Here is a 22855-nt window from a genome sequence, read left to right as displayed (position 1 = left end):
GGCCCTATTCCCTAAATAGTACACTACTATAGACCAGAGCCCTGTTCCCTATATAGTGCACTACTATAGACCAGAGCCCTATTCCCTATATAGTACACTACTTTAGACCAGAGCCCTATTCCCTATATAGTGCACTACTATAGACCAGGGCCCTATTCCCTATATAGTGGTACTACTATAGACCAGGGCCCTATTCCCTATATAGTGTACTACTATAGACCAGAGCCCTATTCTCTATATAGTCCACCACTATAGACCAGAGCCCTATTCTCTATATAGTCCACTACTATAGACCAGAGCCCTATTCCCTATATAGTGTACTACTATTCCCAGAGCCCTATTCCCTATGTAGTGTACTACTATAGACCAGAGCCCTATTCCCTATATAGTACACTACTATAGAACAGAGCCCTATTCCCTATATAGTCCACTACTATAGACCAGAGCCCTATTCCCTATATAGTACACTACTATAGACCAGAGCCCTATTCCCTATATAGTGCACTACTATAGACCAGAGCCCTATTCCCTATATAGTGGTACTATGATAGACCAGAGCCCTATTCCCTATATAGTGCACTACTATAGACCAGAGCCCTATTCCCTATATAGTGCACTACTATAGACCAGTGCCCTGTTCCCTATATAGTGTACTACTATAGACCAGGGCCCTATTCCCTATATAGTACACTACTATAGACCAGAGCCCTATTCCCTATATAGTGCACTACTATAGACCAGGGCCCTATTCCCTAAATAGTACACTACTATAGACCAGAGCCCTGTTCCCTATATAGTGCACAACTATAGACCAGGGCCCTATTCCCTATATAGTGCACTACTATAGACCAGAGCCCTATTCCGTATATAGTGCACTACTATAGACCAGGGCCCTATTCCCTATATAGTGGTACTACTATAGACCAGGGCCCTATTCCCTATATAGTGGTACTACTATAGACCAGGGCCCTATTCCCTATATAGTGCACTACTATAGACCAGAGCCCTATTCCCTATATAGTGCACTACTATAGACCAGTGCCCTGTCCCCTATATAGTGGTACTACTATAGACCAGAGCCCTATTCCCTATATAGTGCACTACTTTAGAACGGAGCCCTATTCCCTATATAGTGCACTACTATAGACCAGAGCCCTATTCCCTATATAGTGGTACTACTATAGACCAGAGCCCTATTCCCTATATAGTGCACTACTATAGACCAGGGCCCTATTCCCTAAATAGTACACTACTATAGACCAGAGCCCTGTTCCCTATATACATTTACATTTAAGTCATTTAGCAGACGCTCTTATCCAGAGCGACTTACAAATTGGTGCTTTCACCTTATGACATCCAGTGGAACAGCCACTTTACAATAGTGCATCTAGGTCTTTTAAGGGGGAGGGGAGAAGGATTACTTTATCCTATCCTAGGTATTCCTTAAAGAGGTGGGGTTTCAGGTGTCTCCGGAAGGTGGTGATTGACTCCGCTGTCCTGGCGTCGTGAGGGAGTTTGTTCCACCATTGGGGGCCAGAGCAGCGAACAGTTTTGACTGGGCTGAGCGGGAACTGTACTTCCTCAGTGGTAGGGAGGCGAGCAGGCCAGAGGTGGATGAACGCAGTGCCCTTGTTTGGGTGTAGGGCCTGATCAGAGCCTGGAGGTACTGAGGTGCCGTTCCCCTCACAGCTCCGTGAGGCAAGCACCATGGTCTTGTAGCGGATGCGAGCTTCAACTGGAAGCCAGTGGAGAGAGCGGAGGAGCGGGGTGACGTGAGAGAACTTGGGAAGGTTGAACACCAGACGGGCTGCGCGTTCTGGATGAGTTGTAGGGTTTAATGGCACAGGCAGGGAGCCCAGCCAACAGCGAGTTGCAGTAATCCAGACGGGAGATGACAAGTGCCTGGATTAGGACCTGCGCCGCTTCCTGTGTGAGGCAGGGTCGTCTCTGCGGATGTTGTAGAGCATGAACCTACAGGAACGGGCCACCGCCTTGATGTTATTTGAGAACGACAGGGTGTTGTCCAGGATCACGCCAAGGTTCTTAGCGCTCTGGGACGAGGACACAATGGAGTTGTCAACCGTGATGGCGAGATCATGGAACGGGCAGTCCTTCCCGGGAGGAAGAGCAGCTCCGTCTTGCCGAGGTTCAGCTTGAGGTGATGATCCGTCATCCACACTGATATGTCTGCCAGACATGCAGAGATGCGATTCGCCACCTGGTCGTCAGAAGGGGGAAAGGAGAAGATTAATTGTGTGTCGTCTGCATAGCAATGATAGGAGAGACCATGTGAGGTTATGACAGAGCCAAGTGACTTGGTGTATAGCGAGAATAGGAGAGGGCCTAGAACAGAGCCCTGGGGACACCAGTGGTGAGAGCACGTGGTGAGGAGACGGATTCTCGCCACGCCACCTGGTAGGAGCGACCTGTCAGGTAGGACGCAATCCAAGCGTGGGCCGCGCCGGAGATGCCCAACTCGGAGAGGGTGGAGAGGAGGATCTGATGGTTCACAGTATCGAAGGCAGCCGATAGGTCTAGAAGGATGAGAGCAGAGGAGAGAGAGTTAGCTTTAGCAGTGCGGAGCGCCTCCGTGATACAGAGAAGAGCAGTCTCAGTTGAATGACTAGTCTTGAAACCTGACTGATTTGGATCAAGAAGGTCATTCTGAGAGAGATAGCGGGAGAGCTGGCCAAGGACGGCACGTTCAAGAGTTTTGGAGAGAAAAGAAAGAAGGGATACTGGTCTGTAGTTGTTGACATCGGAGGGATCGAGTGTAGGTTTTTTCAGAAGGGTGCAACTCTCGCTCTCTTGAAGACAGGAGGGACGTAGCCAGCGGTCAGGGATGAGTTGATGAGCGAGGTGAGGTAAGGGAGAAGGTCACCGGAGATGGTCTGGAGAAGAGGAGGGGATAGGGTCAAGCGGGCAGGTTGTTGGGCGGCCGGCCGTCACAAGACGCGAGATGTCATCTGGAGAGAGAGGGGAGAAAGAGGTCAGAGCACAGGGTAGGGCAGTGTGAGCAGAACCAGCGGTGTCGTTTGACTTAGCAAACGAGGATCGGATGTCGTCGACCTTCTTTTCAAAATGGTTGACGAAGTCATCTGCAGAGAGGGAGGAGGGGGAGGGGGAGGGAGGATTCAAGAGGGAGGAGAAGGTGGCAAAGAGCTTCCTAGGGTTAGAGGCAGATGCTTGGAATTTAGAGTGGTAGAAAGTGGCTTTAGCAGCAGAGACAGAGGAGGAAAATGTAGAGAGGAGGGAGTGAAAGGACGCCAGGTCCGCAGGGAGGCGAGTTTTCCTCCATTTCCGCTCGGCTGCCCGGAGCCCTGTTCTGTGAGCTCGCAATGAGTCGTCGAGCCACGGAGCGGGAGGGGAGGACCGAGCCGGCCTGGAGGATAGGGGACATAGAGAGTCAAAGGATGCAGAAAGGGAGGAGAGGAGGGTTGAGGAGGCAGAATCAGGAGATAGGTTGGAGAAGGTTTGAGCAGAGGAAAGAGATGATAGGATGGAAGAGGAGAGAGTAGCGGGGGAGAGAGAGCGAAGGTTGGGACGGCGCGATACCATCCGAGTAGGGGCAGTGTGGGAAGTGTTGGATGAGAGCGAGAGGGAAAAGGATACAAGGTAGTGGTCGGAGACTTGGAGGAGTTGCAATGAGGTTAGTGGAGGAACAGCATCTAGTAAAGATGAGGTCGAGCGTATTGCCTGCCTTGTGAGTAGGGGGAAAGGTGAGAGGGTGAGGTCAAAAGAGTAGAGGAGTGGAAAGAAGGAGGCAGAGAGGAATGAGTCAAAGGTAGACGTGGGGAGGTTAAAGTCGCCCAGAACTGTGAGAGGTGAGCCGTCCTCAGGAAAGGAGCTTATCAAGGCATCAAGCTCATTGATGAACTCTCCGAGGGAACCTGGAGGGCGATAAATGATAAGGATGTTAAGCTTGAAAGGGCTAGTAACTGTGACAGCATGGAATTCAAAGGAGGCGATAGACAGATGGGTAAGGGAGAAAGAGAGAATGACCACTTGGGAGAGATGAGGATCCCGGTGCCACCACCCCGCTGACCAGAAGCTCTCGGGGTGTGCGAGCACGTGGGCGGACGAAGAGAGAGCAGTAGGAGTAGCGGTGTTGTCTGTGGTGATCCATGTTTCCGTCAGAGCCAAGAAGTCGAGGGACTGGAGGGAGGCATAGGCTGAGATGAACTCTGCCTTGTTGGCCGCAGATCGGCAGTTCCAGAAGCTACCGGAGACCTGGAACTCCACGTGGGTCGTGCGCGCTGGGACCACCAGATTAGGGTGGCCGCGGCCATGCGGTGTGGAGCGTTTGTATGGTCTGTGCAGAGAGGAGAGAACAGGGATAGACAGACACATAGTTGACAGGCTAGAGAAGAGGCTACGCTAATGCAGAGGAGATTGGAATGACAAGTGCACTACTATAGACCAGAGCCCTATTCCCTATATAGTACACTACTTTAGACCAGAGCCCTATTCCCTATATAGTGCACTACTATAGACCAGGGCCCTATTCCCTATATAGTGGTACTACTATAGACCAGGGCCCTATTCCCTATATAGTGCACTACTATAGACCAGGACCCTATTCCCTATCTGGTGCACTACTATAGACCAGAGCCCTATTCCCTATATCAAATCAAATCAAAATCAAATTTATTTATATAGCCCTTCGTACATCAGCTGATATCTCAAAGTGCTGTACAGAAACCCAGCCTAAAACCCCAAACAGCAAACAATGCAGGTGTAAAAGCACGGTGGCTAGGAAAAACTCCCTAGAAAGGCCAAAACCTAGGAAGAAACCTAGAGAGGAACCAGGCTATGTGGGGTGGCCAGTCCTCTTCTGGCTGTGCCGGGTAGAGATTATAACAGAACATGACCAAGATGTTCAAATGTTCATAAATGACCAGCATGGTCGAATAATAATAAGGCAGAACAGTTGAAACTGGAGCAGCAGCACAGTCAGGTGGACTGGGGACAGCAAGGAGTCATCATGTCAGGTAGTCCTGGGGCACGGTCCTAGGGCTCAGGTCCTCCGAGAGAGAGAAAGAAAGAGAGAATTAGAGAGAGCATATGTGGGGTGGCCAGTCCTCTTCTGGCTGTGCCGGGTGGAGATTATAACAGAACGTGGTCAAGATGTTCAAATGTTCATAAATGACCAGCATGGTTGAATAATAGTAAGGCAGAACAGTTGAAACTGGAGCAGCAGCATGGCCAGGTGGACTGGGGACAGCAAGGAGTCATCATGTCAGGTAGTCCTGGGACATGGTCCTAGGGCCCAGGCCAGTTGAAACTGGAGCAGCAGCATGGCCAGGTGGACTGGGGACAGCAAGGAGTCATCATGTCAGGTAGTCCTGGGGCATGGTCCTAGGGCTCAGGTCCTCCGAGAGAGAGAAAGAAAGAGAGAAGGAGAGAATTAGAGAACGCACACTTAGATTCACACAGGACACCGAATAGGACAGGAGAAGTACTCCAGATATAACAAACTGACCCTAGCCCCCCGACACATAAACTACTGCAGCATAAATACTGGAGGCTGAGACAGGAGGGGTCAGGAGACACTGTGGCCCCATCCGAGGACACCCCCGGACAGGGCCAAACAGGAAGGATATAACCTGGTCTATAATATATATAGTGCACTACTATAGACCAGGGCCCTATTCCCTATATAGTGCACTACTTTAGAACGGAGCCTTATTCCCTATATAGTGCACTACTATAGACCAGAGCCCTATTCCCTATATAGAACACTACTATAGACCAGAGCCCTATTCCCTATATAGGACACTACTTTAGACCAGGGCCCTATTCCTTATATAGTGCACTACTTTAGACCAGAGCCCTATTCCCTATGTAGTGCACTACTACTCTTGGCAAGCTTCACCTGGAATGCTTATCCAACAGTCTTGAAGGAGTTCCCACATATGCTGAGCATTTTTTGGCTGCTTTTCCTTCACTCTGCGGTCCATCCCAAACCATCTCAATTGGGTTGAGGTCGGATGATTGTGGAGGCCAGGTCATCTGATGCAGCACTCCATCACTCTCCTTCTTGGTCAAATAGCCCTTACACAGCCTGGAGATGTGTTGGGTCATTTCCTGTTGAAAAACAAATTGTAGTCCCACTAAGCGCAAACCAGATGGGATGGTGTATCGCTGAGAATGCTGTGGTAGCCATGCAGAATGATGTGGTAGCCATGCTGGTTAAGTGTGCCTTGAAATCACAGACAGTGTCACCAACAAAGCACCATCACACCTCCTCCATGCTTCACGTTGGGAACCACACAGGTGGAGATCATCCGTTCACCTACTCTGCATCTCACAAAGACATCACACCTCCTCCTCCATGCTTCACGGTGGGAACCACACAGGCGGAGATCATCCGTTCACCTACTATGCGTCTCACAAAGACATCACACCTCCTCCTCCGTGCTTCACGGTGGGAACCACACATGCGGAGATCATCCGTTCACCTACTCTGCGTCTCACAAAGACATCACACCTCCTCCTCCATGCTTCACGGTGGGAACCACACAGGCGGAGATCATCCGTTCACCTACTATGCGTCTCACAAAGACATCACACCTCCTCCTCCATGCTTCACGTTGGGAACCACACATGCGGAGATCATCCGTTCACCTACTATGCGTCTCACAAAGACATCACACCTCCTCCTCCTCCGTGCTTCACGGTGGGGACCACACATTGGGAGATCATCCGTTCACCTTCTCTGCGTCTCACAAAGACATTACACCTCCTCCATGCTTCACAGTGGGAACCACACATGTGGAGATCATCCGTTCACCTACTCTGCGTCTCACAAAGACATCACACCTCCTCCTCCATGCTTCACGGTGGCGGAGATCATCCGTTCACCTACTATGGACATCACACCTCCTCCTCCATGCTTCACGTTGGGAACCACACATGCGGAGATCATCCGTTCACCTACTATGCGTCTCACAAAGACATCACACCTCCTCCTCCGTGCTTCACGGTGGGAACCACACATGCGGAGATCATCCGTTCACCTACTCTGCGTCTCACAAAGACATCACACCTCCTCCTCCATGCTTCACGGTGGGAACCACACAGGCGGAGATCATCCGTTCACCTACTATGCGTCTCACAAAGACATCACACCTCCTCCTCCATGCTTCACGTTGGGAACCACACATGCGGAGATCATCCGTTCACCTACTATAAGTCTCACAAAGACATCACACCTCCTCCTCCTCCGTGCTTCACGGTGGGGACCACACATTGGGAGATCATCCGTTCACCTTCTCTGCGTCTCACAAAGACATTACACCTCCTCCATGCTTCACAGTGGGAACCACACATGTGGAGATCATCCGTTCACCTACTCTGTGTCTCACAAAGCACCATCACACCTCCTCCTCCATGCTTCACGTTGGGAACCACACATGCAGAGATCATCCGTTCACCTTCTCTTTGTCTCACAAAGACACAGCGGGCCGGCAGGGTAGCCTAGTGGTTAGAGCATTGGACTAGTAACCGAAAGGTTGCAAGTTCAAATCCCCGAGCTGACAAGGTACAAAATCTGTCGTTCTGCCCCTGAACAGGCAGTTAACCCACTGTTCCTAGACCGTCATTGAAAATAAGAATTTGTTCTTTAACTGACTTGCCTAGTAAAATAAAGGTAAAATATTTTTTTTTTTTTTTTAAAACAAAAATCTCAAAGTCGGACTCATCAGACCAAAGGACAGATTTCCACCGGTCTAATGTCCATTGCTTGTGTTTCTTGGCCCAAGCACGTCTTTTCCTCTTATTGGTGTCCTTTAGTAGTGGTTTCTTTGCAGCAATTTGACCATGAAGGCCTGATTCACACAGTCTCCTCTGAACAGTTGATGTTGAGATGTGTCTGTTACTTGAACTCTGTGAAGCATTTATTTGGGCTGCATTCTGAGGCTGGTAACTCTAATGAACTTCTCCTCTGCATCAGAGGTAACTCTGGGTCTTCCTTTCCTGTGGCGGTCCTCATGAGAGTCAGTTTCATCCTTGCGCTTGATGGTTTTTGCGTCTGAAATTTTCCGGATTGACTGACCTTCATGTCATAGAGTAATGATGGATTGTCGTTTGTCTTTTATTTGATCTTCTCAAACGCATTAAGAAGCGTCTGCTAAATGACTTAAATGTAAATGTAAATGTAAGAAAATAAATTAAAGAAATGAACTTTTAACAAGACACAAATGTTAATTGAAATACATTCCAGGTGACTAACTCATGAAGCTGGTTAAGAGAATGCCTAGAGTGTGCAACACTGTCATCATGGCAAAGGGTGGCTACTTTGAAGAATATAAAATATATTTTGATTGGTTTAACACTTTTTTGGTTACTACATGATTCCATAATGTGTTATTCCATAGTGTTGATGTCTTCACTATTAATCTACAATGTAGAAAACAGTACAAATAAAGAAAAACCCTGGAATGAGTAGGTGTGTCCACACTTTTAACTGGTACTGTATGCACACCCACACGTACACACACACACACACACACACACACACACACACACACACACACACACACACACACACACATAATAACCCGTACACACACACACACACACACACACATAATAACCTGTACACACACACATACCCGTACACACACACACACACACACACACACACACACACATAATAACCCGTACACACACACACACACACACACACATAATAACCTGTACACACACACACACACGCATACCCACACACCCGTACACACACAGAATGCGTATTGAGTAGTAGACAGCAGAGGGAATGTTGGGTACTAGGTAGAGAATGGGGTGTATGTTGAGTACTAGGTAGATAATGGGATGTATGTTGGGTACTAGGTAGAGAATGGGATGTATGTTGGGTACTAGGTAGAGAATGGGGTGTATGTTGGGTACTAGGTAGAGAATGGGGTGTATGTTGAGTACTAGGTAGATAATGGGATGTATGTTGGGTACTAGGTAGAGAATGGGATGTATGTTGGGTACTAGGTAGAGAATGGGGTGTATGTTGGGTACTAGGTAGAGAATGGGATGTATGTTGAGTACTAGGTAGAGAATAGCTCTCTAGAGCCATCTAGTGGTCAGCTCCTGTCATCACTACTACCAGGGACACCACCTGAGACTGAAGAGAAAGCGAAACCTCTCACTCGGTCCTTTTCTCTGGCTCATACAGACTGGTTAGTTGTTTATTAACAACAAAACCAACGCGTGCTCAACTATGGGACAAAACAGACCGGGTTGGCTTAGATTGTTGACAACATGTAAACTATATTAAGTCTCCAGTGTTTATTGAAAACATAAATACATTTGCACAATGAGCAGTTGTTGTATCTCAAATACATCGTTACAGTTGTTGGTTAGCTAGCGCGTGATTTTTTGGGGGGGGTTGGCCATATTAGAATTGACATGAAATTAGTCAAAACACCTAAAAACATGACACGGTAACAAGCTGAAACGAGCCACTTACGATTCCCCACATGGCAGCTTCTTGTTATTGTTGCCATCTATCTGGCCGTCCAGATTCACAACACCACACATTCTTCCTCCCCATTGTAGTAATCATTGTAGTAATCAAGGGGACCAGACCTAGCTGCTATATCGCATAGGTGTCTATGGGAGATCCACCCCAAGGAGACTGGAACTGTCTCAACAATTTTTCCATTTTCATTCAATGGTAAACGGCTTGAGTAAGAAATATTCATTTCACCGCCATCTTTGATACAGCCACCTGACTGGGGAACGAACCCTAGACATCAGTATTTATCCATTATTTTTGATACAGCCACCTGACTGGGGAACGAACCCTAGACATCAGTATTGATCCATTATCTTTGAAACAGCCACCTGACTGGGGAACGAACCCTAGACATCAGTATTCATCCATTATCTTTGACTGGGGAACGAACCCTAGACATCAGTATTCATCCATTATCTTTGATACAGCCACCTGACTGGGGAACGAACCCTAGACATCAGTATTCATCCATTATCTTTGATACAGCCACCTGACTGGGGAACGAACCCTAGACATCAGTATTCATCCATTATCTTTGATACAGCCACCTGACTGGGGAACGAACCCTAGACATCAGTATTTATCCATTATCTTTGATGGGGGAACGAACCCTAGACATCAGTATTTATCCATTATCTTTGATACAGCCACCTGACTGGGGAACGAACCCTAGACATCAGTATTCATCCATTATCTTTGATAGAGCCACCTGACTGGGGAACGAACCCTAGACATCAGTATTTATCCATTATCTTTGATACAGCCACCTGACTGGAGAACGAACCCTAGACATCAGTATTTATCCATTATCTTTGACTGGGGAACGAACCCTAGACATCAGTATTTATCCATTATCTTTGATACAGCCACCTGACTGGAGAACGAACCCTAGACATCAGTATTTATCCATTATCTTTGACTGGGGAACGAACCCTAGACATCAGTATTTATCCATTATCTTTGATAGAGCCACCTGACTGGGGAACGAACCCTAGACATCAGTATTTATCCATTATCTTTGATAGAGCCACCTGACTGGGGAACGAACCCTAGACATCAGTATTTATCCATTATCTTTGATACAGCCACCTGACTGGGGGACGAACCCTAGACATCAGTATTTATCCATTATCTTTGATACAGCCACCTGACTGGGGAACGAACCCTAGACATCAATATTTATCCATTATCTTTGATAGAGCCACCTGACTGGGGAACGAACCCTAGACATCAATATTTATCCATTATCTTTGATACAGCCACCTGACTGGGGAACGAACCCTAGACATCAATATTTATCCATTATCTTTGAAACAGCCACCTGACTGGGGAACGAACCCTAGACATCAGTATTTATCCATTATCTTTGAAACAGCCACCTGACTGGGGAACGAACCCTAGACATCAGTATTCATCCATTATCTTTGATAGAGCCACCTGACTGGGGAACGAACCCTAGACATCAGTATTTATCCATTATCTTTGATACAGCCACCTGACTGGAGAACGAACCCTAGACATCAGTATTTATCCATTATCTTTGACTGGGGAACGAACCCTAGACATCAGTATTTATCCATTATCTTTGATAGAGCCACCTGACTGGGGAACGAACCCTAGACATCAGTATTTATCCATTATCTTTGATACAGCCACCTGACTGGGGAACGAACCCTAGACATCAGTATTTATCCATTATCTTTGATACAGCCACCTGACTGGGGAACGAACCCTAGACATCAGTATTCATCCATTATCTTTGATAGAGCCACCTGACTGGGGAACGAACCCTAGACATCAGTATTCATCCATTATCTTTGATAGAGCCACCTGACTGGGGAACGAACCCTAGACATCAGTATTCATCCATTATCTTTGATACAGCCACCTGACTGGGGAACGAACCCTAGACATCAGTATTTATCCATTATCTTTGAAACAGCCACCTGACTGGGGAACGAACCCTAGACATCAGTATTTATCCATTATCTTTGAAAGAGCCACCTGACTGGGGAACGAACCCTAGACATCAGTATTTAACCATTATCTTTGACTGGGGAACGAACCCTAGACATCAGTATTTATCCATTATCTTTGACTGGGGAACGAACCCTAGACATCAGTATTTATCCATTATCTTTGACTGGGGAACGAACCCTAGACATCAGTATTTATCCATTATCTTTGACTGGGGAACGAACCCTAGACATCAGTATTGATCCATTATCTTTGACTGGGGAACGAACCCTAGACATCAGTATTTATCCATTATCTTTGACTGGGGAACGAACCCTAGACATCAGTATTTATCCATTATATTTGACTGGGGAACGAACCCTAGACATCAGTATTTATCCATTATCTTTGACTGGGGAACGGACCCTAGACATCAGTATTCATCCATTATCTTTGATACAGCCACCTGACTGGGGAACGAACCCTAGACATCAGTATTCATCCATTATCTTTGACTGGGGAACGAACCCTAGACATCAGTATTTATCCATTATCTTTGACTGGGGAACGAACCCTAGACATCAGTATTCATCCATTATCTTTGACTGGGGAACGAACCCTAGACATCAGTATTTATCCATTATCTTTGATACAGCCACCTGACTGGGGAACGAACCCTAGACATCAGTATTTATCCATTATCTTTGACTGAGGAACGAACCCTAGACATCAGTATTCATCCATTATCTTTGACTGGGGAACGAACCCTAGACATCGGTATTTATCCATTATCTTTGATACAGCCACCTGACTGGGGAACGAACCCTAGACATCAGTATTCATCCATTATCTTTGACTGGGGAACGAACCATAGACATCAGTATTTATCCATTATCTTTGAAACAGCCACCTGACTGGGGAACGAACCCTAGACATCAGTATTCATCCATTATCTTTGACTGGGGAACGGACCATAGACATCAGTATTCATCCATTATCTTTGACTGGGGAACGAACCATAGACATCAGTATTTATCCATTAACTTTGAAACAGCCACCTGACTGGGGAACGAACCCTAGACATCAGTATTCATCCATTATCTTTGACTGGGGAACGAACCCTAGACATCAGTATTGATCCATTATCTTTGACTGGGGAACGAACCCTAGACATCAGTATTTATCCATTATCTTTGACTGGGGAACGAACCCTAGACATCAGTATTCATCCATTATCTTTGACTGGGGAACGAACCCTAGACATCAGTATTTATCCATTATCTTTGACTGGGGAACGAACCCTAGGCATCAGTATTTATCCATTATCTTTGACTGGGGAACGAACCCTAGACATCAGTATTTATCCATTATCTTTGACTGGGGAACGAACCCTAGACATCAGTATTCATCCATTATCTTTGACTGGGGAACGAACCCTAGACATCAGTATTTTCCTCCACATCATGTCCATTAAAGACTACAAACCTTTGAGTGTGTGGGACAAATAACCAAATCAACTGACGTCCTACATACTACATCATGCAGTCCTTCTGACTGCCCTGTCTGTGAGGAGGACATTACAGGGGTCCCAGTGGAACAGGGCAGTACGGTGGCCCAGAGTGGACACACACTGGCTTTTAGGACACATATCAAACTGGACAGACAGAGAGACAACAAAATAAGAGTCTGTAGTGATTATAATAATACATTGGATTTGAAGCCACTTTCAAAGAGAGGACACTACAGTGAGCAATTAAAAGCTACTTAGCTAACCTATGGCTGAGTGAGGGCTGTGAACAAACAGAATGAGACTATTGGCTGAGTGAGGGCTTTGAACAAACAGAATGAGACTATTGGCTGAGTGAGGGCTTTGAACAAACAGAATGAGACTATTGGCTGAGTGAGGGCTGTGAACAAACAGAATGAGACTATTGGCTGAGTGAGGGCTGTGAACAAACAGAATGAGACTATTGGCTGAGTGAGGGCTTTGAACAAACAGAATGAGACTATTGGCTGAGTGAGGGCTGTGAACAAACAGAATGAGACTATTGGCTGAGTGAGGGCTTTGAACAAACAGAATGAGACTATTGGCTGAGTGAGGGCTGAGACAAACAGAATGAGACTATTGGCTGAGTGAGGGCTTTGAACAAACAGAATGAGACTATTGGCTGAGTGAGGGCTGTGACAAACAGAATGAGACTATTGGCTGAGTGAGGGCTTTGAACAAACAGAATGAGACTATTGGCTGAGTGAGGGCTGTAAACAAACAGAATGAGACTATTGGCTGAGTGAGGGCTTTGAACAAACAGAATGAGACTATTGGCTGAGTGAGGGCTGTGAACAAACAGAATGAGACTATTGGCTGAGTGAGGGCTGTGAACAAACAGAATGAGACTATTGGCTGAGTGAGGGCTTTGAACAAACAGAATGAGACTATTGGCTGAGTGAGGGCTTTGAACAAACAGAATGAGACTATTGGCTGAGTGAGGGCTGAGACAAACAGAATGAGACTATTGGCTGAGTGAGGGCTTTGAACAAACAGAATGAGACTATTGGCTGAGTGAGGGCTTTGAACAAACAGAATGAGACTATTGGCTGAGTGAGGGCTTTGAACAAACAGAATGAGACTATTGGCTGAGTGAGGGCTTTGAACAAACAGAATGAGACTATTGGCTGAGTGAGGGCTGAGACAAACAGAATGAGACTATTGGCTGAGTGAGGGCTTTGAACAAACAGAATGAGACTATTGGCTGAGTGAGGGCTTTGAACAAACAGAATGAGACTATTGGCTGAGTGAGGGCTTTGAACAAACAGAATGAAACTATTTATATATATTTTGCGTATATTTGATCTATATTTTATTCTTTACATATTTGATTTATGTTTTATATATATATTCTTTATTATGACTTGTGTTGATTTTCTGTCTTTGTCTTTCATTGTTGGAGTTCGGAGTTTAAGACTTTCCCTGTACTCTGTAATTACAGCTGTAACCCTGTACATGTGACTAGTGAACTTCTAATCTAAAAATTATTAAAAACGGGTGGACTATCATTTATTTCTAAGTGTTTCTAAATTCAACGGAGGGACGCACAGATTTAGTTTTGGACAGATTTGTTTGTCAAAATCAAGTTGTGGTCCAAAAAAAAGGACTTACAGTTACATCACGTTGTAGGGTCTGTGTTCTCATTTCACATCATACTGTAGGGTCTGTGTTCTCATTTCACAACATACTGTAGGGTCTGTGTTCTCATTTCACAACATACTGTAGGGTCTGTGTTCTCATTTCACATCATACTGTAGGGTCTGTGTTCCTTCTCATTTCACAACATACTGTAGGGTCTGTGTTCTCATTTCACAACATACTGTAGGGTCTGTGTTCTCATTTCACAACATACTGTAGGGTCTGTGTTCTCATTTCACAACATCTTTTCTCATTTCAATCATACTGTAGGGTCTGTGTTCTTCTCATTTCACAGCATACATACTGTAGGGTCTGTGTTCTCATTTCACAACATACTGTAGGGTCTGTGTTCTCATTTCACTGTGTTCCTTCTCATTTCACAGCATACTGTAGGGTCTGTGTTCTCATTTCACAACATACTGTAGGGTCTGTGTTCTCATTTCTCTGTGTTCTCATTTACTGTAGGGTCTGTGTTCTCATTTCACATCATACTGTAGGCTCTGTGTTCTGTTATCATTTCACATCATACTGTAGGGTCTGTGTTCTTATTTCACAACATACTGTTCTCATTTCACAACATACTGTAGGGTCTGTGTTCTCATTTCACATCATACTGTTGGCTCTGTGTTCGTTCTCATTTCACATCATACTGTAGGCTCTGTGTTCGTTATCATTTCACATCATACTGTAGGCTCTGTGTTCGTTCTCATTTCACATCATACTGTAGGCTCTGTGTGTGTTCTCATTTCACATCATACTGTAGGCTCTGTGTTCGTTCTCATTTCACATCATACTGTTGGCTCTGTGTTCGTTCTCATTTCACATCATACTGTAGGCTCTGTATGTGTTCTCATTTCACATCATACTGTAGGCTCTGTGTTCGTTCTCATTTCACATCATACTGTTGGCTCTGTGTTCGTTCTCATTTATCAACATACTGTAGGGTCTGTGTTTGTTCTCATTTCACATCATACTGTAGGCTCTGTGTTTGTTCTCATTTCACATCATACTGTAGGCTCTGTGTTCGTTCTCATTTCACATCATACTGTAGGGTCTGTGTTCTCATTTCACATCATACTGTAGGCTCTGTGTTCGTTCTCATTTCACATCATACTGTAGGCTCTGTGTTCGTTCTCATTTCACATCATACTGTAGGGTCTGTGTTCTCATTTCACATCATACTGTAGGCTCTGTGTTCGTTCTCATTTCACATCATACTGTTGGCTCTGTGTTCGTTCTCATTTATCAACATACTGTAGGGTCTGTGTTTGTTCTCATTTCACATCATACTGTAGGCTCTGTGTTCGTTCTCATTTCACATCATACTGTAGGCTCTGTGTTCGTTCTCATTTCACATCATATTGTAGGGTCTGTGTTCTCATTTCACATCATACTGTAGGCTCTGTGTTCGTTCTCATTTCACATCATATTGTAGGGTCTGTGTTCTCATTTCACATCATACTGTAGGCTCTGTGTTTGTTCTCATTTCACATCATACTGTTGGCTCTGTGTTCCTTCTCATTTCACATCATACTGTTGGCTCTGTGTTTGTTCTCATTTATCAACATACTGTAGGCTCTCTCTTCGTTCTCATTTCACAACATACTGTAGGCTCTGTGTTTGTTATTTTAACTATTCTAGCACAGATACAAACGGCAACCAAGTCCCCATGTTCATAACAAGGATAATAAGAAAACATGTCAAACGACATGAATATGGGAAAGGTGTATTTGAAAACAGGAAAATGTCAGGAAAGATCAGCAGGTTATTTCCACGTAATTGTGTGATAATATCTGCATTGTTTTCAACTGTGGTTTTATCACAGTCCCCTCTAATGTGTCCTGTGGTTTTATCACAGTCCCCTCTAATGTGTCCTGTGGTTTTATCACAGTCCCCTCTAATGTGTCCTGTGGTTTTATCACAGTCCCCTCTAATGTATCCTGTGGTTTTAGCCATGGTGTTCCATGGGGTTCTCTAGCCAAGGTGTTCTCTATCCACGGTGTTCTCTAGTCATGGTGTTCCATGGTGTTGTCTAGCCATGGTGTTCCATGGTGTTCTCTAGCAATGGTGTTCTATGGTGTTCTCTAGCCATGATGTTCCATGGTGTTCTCTAGCCATGGTGTTCCATGGGGTTCTCTAGCCAAGGTGTTCTCTATCCACGGTGTTCTCTAGTCATGGTGTTCCATGATGTTGTCTAGCCATGGTGTTCCATGGTGTTCTCTAGCCATGGTGTTCTCTAGCCATGGTGTTCTCTAGCCAAGGTGTTCTCTAGCCATGGTGTTCTCTAGCCAAGGTGTTCTCTAGCCATGGTGTTCCATGGTGTTCTCTAGCAATGGTGTTCTATGGTGTTCTCTAGCCATGATGTTCCACGGTGTTCTCTAGCCATGGTGTTCCATGGTGTTCTCTAGCCATGGTGTTCCATGGTGTTCTCTAGCGATAGTGTTCTCTAGCCATGGTGTTCCATGGTGTTCTCTAGCCATGGTGTTCTCTAGCCACAAGTAACAGGGAGGTAGACAGGGAGGTAGCCAGGGAGGTAAAGGGAGGTAGACATGTAGGTAACAGGGAGGTAGACAGGGAGGTAGACAGGGAGGTAACAGGGAGGTAACAGGGAGGTAACAGGTAACAGGGAGGTAGACAGGGAGGTATCAGGGAGGTAGACAGGGAGGTAGACAGGGAGGTAGACAGGGAGGTAACAGGGAGGTAGACAGGGAGGTAGACAGGGAGGTAACAGGGAGGTAGACAGGGAGGTAACAGGGAGGTAGACAGGGAGGTAGACATGGAGGTAACAGGTAACAGGGAGGTAGACAGGGGTAGGGAGGTAACAGGGAGGTAGACAGGGAGGTAGACAGGGAGGTAACAGGGAGGTAGACAGGGAGGTAACAGGGAGGTAGACAGGGAGGTAGACAGGGAGGTAGACAGGGAGGTAACAGGGAGGTAGACAGGGAGGTAACAGGGAGGTAGACAGGGAGGTAGACAGGGAGGTAACAGGGAGGTAGACAGGGAGGTAGACAGGGAGGTAACAGGGAGGTAGACAGGGAGGTAGACAGGGAGGTAACTGGGAGGTAGACAGGGAGGTAAACTGGGAGGTAACAGGGAGATAACAGGGAGGTAACAGGGAGGTAGACAGGGAGGTAAAGGGAGGTAGACAGGGAGGTAGACAGGGAGGTAACAGGGAGGTAGACAGGGAGGTAGACAGGGAGGTAACAGGGAGGTAACAGGGAGGTAGACAGGGAGGTAGACAGGGAGGTAACAGGGAGCTAACAGGGAGGTAACAGGGAGGTAACAGGGAGGTAGACAGGGAGGTAACAGGGAGGTAACAGGGAGGTAGACAGGGAGGTAACAGGGAGGTAGACAGGGAGGTAACAGGGAGGTAGACAGGGAGGTAACAGGGAGGTAACAGGGAGGTAACAGGGAGGTAGACAGGGAGGTAACAGGGAGGTAACAGGGAGGTAACAGGGAGGTAACAGGGAGGTAACAGGGAGGTAACAGGGAGGTAACAGGGAGGTAGACAGGGAGGTAGACAGGGAGGTAACAGGGAGGTAGACATGTAGGTAACAGGGAGGTAGACGGGGAGGTAACAGGGAGGTAACATGGAGGTAGACATGGAGGTAAACATGGAGGTAACAGGGAGGTAACAGGGAGGTAGACAGGGAGGTAAACATGGAGGTAACAGGGAGGTAAACAGGGAGGTAGACAGGGAGGTAGACATGGAGGTAGACATGGAGGTAGACAGTGAGTTAACAGGGAGGTAACATGGAGGTAGACATGGAGGTAACATGGAGGTTGACATGGAGGTAACAGGGAGGTAAACATGGAGGTAACAGGGAGGTAAACATGGAGGTAGTCATGGAGGTAGACAGGGAGGTAGACAGGGAGGTAACAGGGAGGTAGATAGGGAGGTAACAGGGAGGTAGACAGGGAGGTAGACAGGGAGGTAGACAGGGAGGTAACAGGGAGGTAGACAGGGAGGTAACAGGGAGGTAGACATGTAGGTAACAGGGAGGTAACAGGGAGGTAGACAGGGAGGTAGACATGGAGGTAGACATGGAGGTAAACAGGGAGGTAACAGGGAGGTAGACAGGGAGGTAGACAGAGAGGTAGACATGGAGGTAAACAGGGAGGTAACAGGGAGGTAGACAGGGAGGTAACATGGAGGTAACAGGGAGGTAACAGGGAGGTAATGGGAGGTAGACAGGGAGGTAACAGGGAGGTAGACAGGGAGGTAACAGGGAGGTAGACAGGGAGGTAACAGGGAGGTAGACAGGGAGGTAACAGGGAGGTAACAGGGAGGTAACAGGGAGGTAGACAGGGCGGTAGACAGGGAGGTAAAGGGAGGTAGACATGTAGGTAACAGGGAGGTAGACATGTAGGTAACAGGGAGGTAACAGGGAGGTAACATGGAGGTAGACATGGAGGTAAACATGGAGGTAACAGGGAGGTAACAGGGAGGTAGACAGGGAGGTAACAGGGAGGTAGTCTTGAACGTGCCGTCCTTGGCCAGCTCTCCCGCTATCTCTCTCAGAATGACCTTCTTGATCCAAATCAGTCAGGTTTCAAGACTAGTCATTCAACTGAGACTGCTCTTCTCTGTATCACGGAGGCGCTCCGCACTGCTAAAGCTAACTCTCTCTCCTCTGCTCTCATCCTTCTAGACCTATCGGCTGCCTTCGATACTGTGAACCATCAGATCCTCCTCTCCACCCTCTCTGAGTTGGGCATCTCCGGCGCGGCCCACGCTTGGATTGCGTCCTACCTGACAGGTCGCTCCTACCAGGTGGCGTGGCGAGAATCCGTCTCCACACCACGTGCTCTCACCACTGGTGTCCCCCAGGGCTCTGTTCTAGGCCCTGTCCTATTCTCGCTATACACCAAGTCACTTGGCTCTGTCATAACCTCACATGGTCTCTCCTATCATTGCTATGCAGACGACACACAATTAATCTTCTCCTTTCCCCCTTCTGATGACCAGGTGGCGAATCGCATCTCTGCATGTCTGGCAGACATATCAGTGTGGATGACGGATCACCACCTCAAGCTGAACCTCGGCAAGACGGAGCTGCTCTTCCTCCCGGGGAAGGACTGCCTGTTCCATGATCTCTGCCCGTTCCATGACAGGGAGGTAACAGGGAGGTAGACAGGGAGTTAACAGGGAGGTAGACAGGGAGGTAACAGGGAGGTAGACAGGGGAGTAGACAGGGAGGTAACAGGGAGGTAGACAGGGAGGTAACAGGGAGGTAGACATGTAGGTAACAGGGAGGTAACAGGGAGGTAGACAGGAAGGTAGACAGGGAGGTAAAGGGAGGTAGACAGGGAGGTAGACATGGAGGTAACATGGAGGTAAAGGGAGGTAGACATGTAGGTAACAGGGAGGTAGACAGGGAGGTAACAGGGAGGTAGACAGGGAGGTAACAGGGAGGTAAAGGGAGGTAGACATGTAGGTAACAGGGAGGTAACAGGGAGGTAGACAGGGAGGTAACAGGGAGGTAACAGGGAGGTAGACAGGGAGGTAACAGGGAGGTAACAGGGAGGTAACAGGGAGGTAACAGGGAGGTAACAGGGAGAGAGACAGGGAGGTAGACAGGGAGGTAAAGGGAGGTAGACATGTAGGTAACAGGGAGGTAGACATGTAGGTAACAGGGAGGTAACAGGGAGGTAACATGGAGGTAGACATGGGAGGTAACAGGGAGGTAACAGGGAGTTGGACAGGGAGGTAAACATGGAGGTAACAGGGAGGTAACAGGGAGGTAGACAGGGAGGTAGACAGGGAGGTAACAGGGAGGTAGACAGGGAGGTAGACATGGAGGTAACAGGGAGGTAGACAGGGAGGTAAACATGGAGGTAACAGGGAGGTAACAGGGAGGTAGACAGGGAGGTAAACATGGAGGTAACAGGGAGGTAACTGGGAGGTAGACAGGGAGGTAAACATGGAGGTAACAGGGAGATAGACAGGGAGTTAACAGGGAGGTAGACAGGGAGGTAAACAGGGAGGTAACAGGGAGGTAGACAGGGAGGTAACAGGGAGGTAGACAGGGAGGTAGACATGGAGGTAACAGGGAGATAGACAGGGAGTTAACAGGGAGGTAGACAGGGAGTTAACAGGGAGGTAGACAGGGAGGTAGACAGGGAGGTAACAGGGAGGTAGACAGGAGGGAGGTAGACAGGGAGGTAACAGGGAGAGAGACATGGAGGTAACAGGGAGGTAGACAGGGAGGTAGACAGGGAGGTAACAGGGAGGTAGACATGGAGGTAACAGGGAGGGAGACAGGGAGGTAGACAGGGAGGTAACACGGAGGTAGACAGGGAGGTAGACATGGAGGTAGACATGGAGGTAACAGGGAGGTAGACAGGGAGGTAACAGGGAGGTGGACAGGGAGGTAACAGGGAGGTAGACAGGGAGGTAACAGGGAGGTAGACAGGGAGGTAGACAGGGAGGTAACAGGGAGGTAGACAGGGAGTTAACAGGGAGTTAACAGGGAGGTAGACAGGGAGGTAGACAGGGAGGTAGACAGGGAGGTAACAGGGAGGTAAAGGGAGGTAGACATGTAGGTAACAGGGAGGTAACAGGGAGGTCGACAGGGAGGTAACAGGGAGGTAACAGGGAGGTAGACAGGGAGGTAACAGGGAGGTAGACAGGGAGGTAACAGGGAGGTAACAGGGAGGTAACAGGGAGGTAACAGGGAGGTAACAGGGAGAGAGACAGGGAGGTAGACAGGGAGGTAACATGTAGGTAACAGGGAGGTAGACATGTAGAACAGGGAGGTAACAGGGAGGTAACATGGAGGTAGACATGGAGGTAAACATGGAGGTAACAGGGAGGTAACAGGGAGTTGGACAGGGAGGTAAACATGGAGGTAACAGGGAGGTAACAGGGAGGTAGACAGGGGGGTAGACAGGGAGGTAACAGGGAGGTAGACAGGGAGGTAGACATGGAGGTAACAGGGAGGTAGACAGGGGAGAAACATGGGTAACAGGGAGGTAACAGGGAGGTAGACAGGGAGGTAAACATGGAGGTAACAGGGAGGTAACTGGGAGGTAGACAGGGAGGTAAACATGGAGGTAACAGGGAGTTAACAGGGAGGTAGACAGGGAGGTAAACAGGGAGGTAACAGGGAGGTAGACAGGGAGGTAGACAGGGAGGGAGACAGGGAGGTAGACAGGGAGGTAACACGGAGGTAGACAGGGAGGTAGACATGGAGGTAGACATGGAGGTAACAGGGAGGTAGACAGGGAGGTAACAGGGAGGTGGACAGGGAGGTAACAGGGAGGTAGACAGGGAGGTAACAGGGAGGTAGACAGGGAGGTAGACAGGGAGGTAACAGGGAGGTAGACAGGGAGTTAACAGGGAGTTAACAGGGAGGTAGACAGGGAGGTAACAGGGAGGTAGACAGGGAGGTAACAGGGAGGTAGACAGGGAGTTAACAGGGAGGTAACAGGGAGGTAGACAGGGAGGTAACAGGGAGGTGGACAGGGAGGTAACAGGGAGGTAGACAGGGAGGTAACAGGGAGGTAGACAGGGAGGTAACAGGGAGGTGGACAGGGAGGTAACAGGGAGGTAACAGGGAGGGGATTATCAGGAGGCCTTTAGATGATGGTTTAGACTACAGCAGAGCTGTGAGGTCAGACTCCCCATCTAGCTCCCTGTCGCCCTTCAGACACCTTTCATCGGAACAGCATCACACAGTCTGTTTCATGTGCCTGTGTGTCCAGCCTGACAACAGAGTAGCAGAGGACTAACCCCAGCTTTCGTCTCTGCAGGGGGCCCCTTTAGTGGGGTGGAGGGAGAGGTGGGCAACATGAGAGAGCAGGAAGTGGGGGCTCAAAACCAGAGAAATGCCAAAGAGAGAGAGAAACAACTAGACTAGGCTACAATGTGCCTTAAAACACGATGGTCACTCTAACACACACAGTCAACACACAGTGAACCTACTAGACTAGACGACAATGTGCCTTAAAACATGATGGTCACTCTAACACACACAGTCAACACACAGTCAACACACAGTGAACCTACTAGACTAGACTACAATGTGCCTTAAAACATGATGGTCACTAACACACACAGTCAACTACCTTTCTTTCCAACAGTAATTATGTATAACAGTGTTATTTGACAATATTAAGCATTTAACAATTGAATTGAACAACATTGAACTTAAACCCTGCACTAATCATGGATCTAGCTGTAGGCC

General features: G+C 47.6%; 1 pseudogene; it reads left to right on the top strand.

Moving 5' to 3' along the window:
- Positions 1–22855, top strand: part of LOC135563131 (far upstream element-binding protein 1-like) — a 48787-nt pseudogene that overhangs the window by 10181 nt on the left and 15751 nt on the right.

This window comes from Oncorhynchus nerka, linkage group LG20 (assembly GCF_034236695.1).
Source record: "Oncorhynchus nerka isolate Pitt River linkage group LG20, Oner_Uvic_2.0, whole genome shotgun sequence".
Taxonomy (NCBI): domain Eukaryota; kingdom Metazoa; phylum Chordata; class Actinopteri; order Salmoniformes; family Salmonidae; genus Oncorhynchus; species Oncorhynchus nerka.
Note: the sequence above shows the minus strand (reverse complement) of the source record. Positions and strands in the feature narration are given on the sequence as shown.